Below are 6,000 nucleotides of genomic sequence, written 5' to 3' on the forward strand. Positions count from 1 at the left end.
TGAGAAAGGATTATCAGTGAAAGAGTAAAGACTTCTTTCTTTTTCAGTTTGTTCTTCTGCCACATGGAGGCTCAGTGTTTTCAAAAGAAGAAAGGCCTTAAAAGAGAACGGGAGGAAAAAAGTAAAGAGGAGGAGGATGTGGAGATGATGGCGTGATGGTATTGAATATTACAAAAGATTGTTGGCAGTGAGGGAGTAATTGGAGTAATTGCTCCCTCTGACATACCGTGTATTTAACATAAATAAACTGTGCACCGGGTATGTGTCTAATTATCTATCAGGAGATGGTGTGTGTGTTTGAATATGTGTGGGTTTAGTATTGTCACGCTATAATGACATGGATTTGCAGATGTATTTGTGTTGGTCTGAGTGAAACGATGATAACTGCACATCTGAAAGACCTTCAAAAAAATACCTGCACTTTTGGTGGAAAAGTACGTTTGTGAGATTTAGAAAAGTAATATTTGAAAAATAATGTCACAGTTCATTCAAGTGAGTCTAGCTGGAATTAATCAGAAAATTATAATTTATTTTTGAAAATAATAAGAAACAAAAAGAAATATTTGTTTGACCTTATTTGTTCTTTATTTGTCATTTCACCTTTATTTGATGGAACAAATTACAAAGAGAGCAATAGGGATGATATGGAACAAAGGTGTGATTATATGGTTTGCACCTTAGACCACTAGACGCCAGGTTTGTCCCGTATTATATTATCTTTAAATTGTTTTTCTGGGATTACTTCTTTTACTTAAAGCTGTAATATGTAGAATTTAGATTTCTGTCTTTGGCGCCTCCTACTGGTAGAGTTGGACAATGGCACCGCCCCCCTCCTCTTGGGTTAACCTGGGGACACTGAGCTGAATGAAATCCAGTAAATATTAAAAAACAAACTAACGTAATGAATATTGAAAGACTTGTTTTTTTTCCCCAAGAAACCGTGACTGCCACATGCATAATGAATATCTAAATCAAGACAATCCTTTCAGGGGTTTCTTTTCTTCTCTCACTTCTACTGTACATTATCCATTTAGACATCTCATTTCTCTGGAACTTGTGCTCCTCTAATGCCTGAGGCAAAAATTCTGGGAACCTTTGGGAATCTGAAGAATAAAACATTCATGGTAATTTGAGATAAAGAAAGGGTAATTACAGACTAAACAATCTCCATTACAACATATTGTGAGTGTGCATCCTTGATGTTTGCCGCTGTAGAGGCACAGTTACATTTCACTTTCAGGTGGAAATTTTGCACCAGTGTGTAATTACTTGTTTTGAAGAAAGTCTGTTTAGAGATACAGAAGTTTTGCTGCTGTGGTCGTTGAGTCAATAACTACGGAAGCAAATTCTCTGGTGATAAGTTTTGATTCTTGAGCGAGTGATTATTTGGTGCTGATTAGACAGTTGTTTGTTCCCTGAAATAGCTGTTGTGCCTCTGGGGAAGCTAAATTAACTCTGATGAGGTGAAGTTATAAACACTGGCAGCAAGTTGGGTTTTTTTTTTTTTTTTTACTCTTGAGCGAACACTAATGATTTTGCTGCATAGAGATAAAACTGTGTTGGATATCACTGTGGTGGAGCTCCGACGGTCATGCCTGATACTGAGTTTCCAGCCGTGGAGCGCGTGTCTCTCAACATCACAACATGCAGCTGACATCTCATACTGTCAAGAAGCATCCTTGAAGCCACAATGTCCTAATGGAAAAACACCCGTCTGAGTTGCACGATATTATGTTTTAAAACATGATATTATGGTGCAAGATCTGAAAGTTTTTGTCCTCCCACTGGGATCTCTCCAGCGCTGACCCCCCCCCCCCCCCCCCCCCCCCCCCCTCTGGTTGCGCAACAAAACAAAAACTTTTAACAGCGAGTGAAATATACAAAGACAAAGACGCGAGGAGAGGACGTTTCAGATACAGAAAGGAATAAGGAGGAAGTACAGGGCGACCCATGTAGAAAACAACTGAAGGCATGAGCCAGATGCAGTTGCCCTTCATGAAAAGTGCCCCCCTGTTTCTTCAGTCTCATGTAGGGCAGTCCTGCTGGGACTCAGTTTCAAACTGCTGAACGAGGGTTGGACGCAGGCGGAAGATGAGACAAAAAGTGAGAGGTGCACACAAAAACACCACCAAACTATTAGTGCTAACTTACGGATACACACTCTAATCAGACAGCTGTCTCTAGTCATTTAGCCTTTTTTTAGATGCACAACCTACTTTAAAACAAACAAAAATAAAAAGAACTAATATAAAACAATGATTAAAGTGGATAAATGAAGATGTAAGTTAATAACATTTATGAATTATCCATAGAAACATTTGTATAGCTACATATATTTAAAAATATATACAGTATATATGATGAATTTTTATATGGTATAACATGTTGCGGCCATATCTGTTAATATATATATAAATATTCTATATATTTATATAGTATGTTTTTCTTTTTAGTTTGTCAGTAATTTTGAATATGTCTAACTGTTCTGGGAAAGTGTTCTCAGACCTTTAGACCTTACTGTATACAACATATTATGTTGACAGGCTTTGGTGTGGATATACCTGCCTACACTATAAGCATACACACATAAACATACATATTTGCACGGGCTGGACATGTCAATATATGAAATTGTTCCAATTTCTTTCTACATACATGTTTTTATGTTACATACAGTATATTCCATGTATGGAAATTCAGTATATGCACATGTATTATGTTAAAGGAATAGTTCAACATTTCAGGAAATATAATATATATATATATATATATATATATAATTTTTAAGTGATGTTATTTCCTAGGTACCTGATGTGCGGTCTGCAGCACTTCACAGGCTGAATGAAGCCGTTTTCTATAGTAGATTAGTCGGGCAGTGTCTCGTTTTCTGGACGATGATGGGGAGAAAATTACCTGTTTCACACACTTCCACTATTTATTAATGCCAGTGTTTCCACTCTGAAGAGCCAGATGATAGAAGAGGAAGATGAGTGAGAGAGTGTAAGTCATACAGATAGTTGAGGTGTGCAGAGACTCACATTAACTCTGACACACAGACACTGTCTCAGCTAGAAACTAGAAAGGTTCAGGCTCAAATAAAGAATAAAATAAAATAAAAATTCTGCACTGTTTTTGCGCTTAAAGTTTTCTGGAAACTTTCTTGCAGGTTGTCATATTTGAAACAAAGAACAAAAATATAATAAGTAGGAGATGGAATATGTGGAATATGGTACAATATACATGGTTTAAATGGCATTTATGTGTGTTTCAAATGCAGCGTTTCATCATTTACACACTATATATTATTACATCTATTTTTTTCTTAGGAATTAGGTCACTCATACTGAAGTCTCCACATCATTGTCAGATCAAGAATCATCTGGAGGTGGGGGTGGGGGGGCGGGGGGGCTGTCGACTCTCATTACAGAGTAAGTAGGTCAATGACAATCAAGGAGCGTTAGAACGAGATGCTACTGACTGCTGATGACCTCTTCCAAGTATTATACATTATGTACAAATGTGAACATACAGTACCTATTTCCATACAGTACAGTATGTTATAGCATTATATGGTATTTCCATTTTGATTTGGTCCTTTAATCAAATGTCAATACAGCCACTGATCTGGGATCTATTAGACGGTAACGAGCAAGCATACCAAAACAAAGCAGCACGTCCTCAATTATGCATAACTTTAAGCATTAATCAAATGTAAACAGGTGACTTATATAAAACTTCACTACCATCAGCCACAGAAACCAAAACTGTTTTTGTACCAGGCTGTAAACATGTTTATTTCTGCTGTAAACCTTAACATTGTAACATCGGAGTCTATGGAGATTGACTCACTTTTGGAGCCAGCCTCTAGTGGCCGTTTGAGGAACTGCAATTCTTTGGCACTAATTCATTTTTCGGCACAGGAGGGTGCTGCTTGAAGCATCACACTGTATTGTGTATGGGGCTGCAGAGTGGATGGGCAGGTATGTGTGTGCTGATTAACTGGGAAAATGATGGCTCAAGGATGCAGTGATAAAGTTGGCGGAGGGAGTGTGATGCTCTGGAGCATATTTTACTGGGAAACCCTGGTCCTGCTCTTCAGTTTGACACTGTTGCAGACCAGGCCCACTCTTTCATGGCAATGGTTTTCTCCAATCACAGTCTACTCTTTCAGCATTAGCGCGCCCTGCCACACTCCACACATTGTTCGGGAATGGTTTGTGTTGCCCTGGCCTCCAAATGCCCCAGATCTCAGTCTAATCAAGCATCTGTCAGATGTGCTGGAACAACATGTCTGATCTGCAGCAGCTCCACCTCACAGCTTACAGGACTTTAAGGATCTGCCACTAATGTCTTGGTGCCACATATACCACAGGGCACCTTCATAATGTTTCGGCTCCTCAATGTCGACTCTGTAGTCGTGTTTAAGAATCTGTATTACCATTTCCAAACTGTGGGATCCCCCTGAAGGGGCGTCGAGGCATTGTAGTTGGGGGCACACATGACTGGGGGGGAAAATGCAGAGACAAAAGTGTTACTTGTCTGATCTATTTGAGAACAATAACGGCAAAGAAAAGCAATCAAGATTCATGTTTGTAAAATTTATTCAGACAGGAGAACCATGACGAACCAAGACTGGATGATAAAGAATAAAAAAGAACTGGTGGATGCTCTTTGATCAAACATGTCAGTCAGATCCAATATGTGAGCAAGCCTTTCTTCCTCCCACGTTTACTTTCAATATAGCAGGAGAACAATGTGTCTTTTGTGTGTAAAACCTCTGAGACCAGGCAACAGATAACTTCATTTGCACAACAGAAATCAACATTTGTGAAAAAAATATAAACATTCATGCAATTTATGTTCTTGTTCATTTATTCCCAGCATTAACAGCTGATGAAAAATATATGCATTGGGATGGGAATGTGGGAGTGAGAGCTGGTGGCTGAAGCAAGAAATTTTGCTGTGAATGACAGACAGTCCTGGTAACCTCTGCTACAGACTGGTCTGCCTTCTGACTCATATGTTGCTCTCTCTAGTGACGTCCACATTACTGCAGTGGCAAATGACTATCGGTTTTGACAGACAGAGAACGCTCAGGTGGTCGATGGGTGGTTAATTGGATGCAAATTCTTCCTCTAATGGATGAAAATAAACATGAATGTGGAGTACTCACAACGTTACCACTTTTGACCAACCTAGGAAGGACGTGATAACATCTGATGTGTCGGAGGGAAACACGAGAGGTATCGTCATTAAATTGGCTAATTTCCCGCATAGAAAATGCCTCAAAAAACTGGTAGGTTTATATCTACAGCCTAGATCCAGTGAGTCAGACTACTTATCAACACATTTCCAATCCATAATTTCTTTATTTCTTTCTAAACATCTGAAAAACATACAAACTCGTAGCCAGGAAACATAATGTATACACAGAGAGTTTTGTTTCAGGAGCTTGGGGACTTCATGATATCCATATCCACAGATATCCTTAAAGGTCCATAAACAGGCCTGTGGATATTCTATTTTAATCATGTTCATTATTTTAATAAAGTTGCAAGTTGTACGTTTTGCTATTGCTACATAGCTAACGTTAGCATAAACAACTGTTTGCTTACCAGTCTTGAATAAACTTAACGAGTTTAGCCTCAAACTTCATTCCTTTACTCGTCAGATGTGGATGGCAAACACCAATGTTGACTCTTGCTTTGCTTCTACTGAAGTTAGCATGCTAACCAGCTAGCCCCGGTCTGGGTAGCTAATCCGTCTTGTCACTTTTGGATAGCGTACAATCTTCCCCCGAAGATGAAGCGCTGATCAGAGGACGTGTTATAACCTCTTGTCTTGTAAACACAACAATGGCAGTGCATGCATACTTGTTAAATATCAGTCCAAAAAATTTAGATGTTTTCTGTTTCACAAGGACTTGCAAAACTGTAGACTGCTCCCTTTAAAAATGATCTTCTTTATTACTCTTAAGACATTTAATAAGAATGTGTTTCC

The sequence above is a fragment of the Seriola aureovittata genome, chromosome 14, assembly GCF_021018895.1.
Source record: "Seriola aureovittata isolate HTS-2021-v1 ecotype China chromosome 14, ASM2101889v1, whole genome shotgun sequence".
Taxonomy (NCBI): domain Eukaryota; kingdom Metazoa; phylum Chordata; class Actinopteri; order Carangiformes; family Carangidae; genus Seriola; species Seriola aureovittata.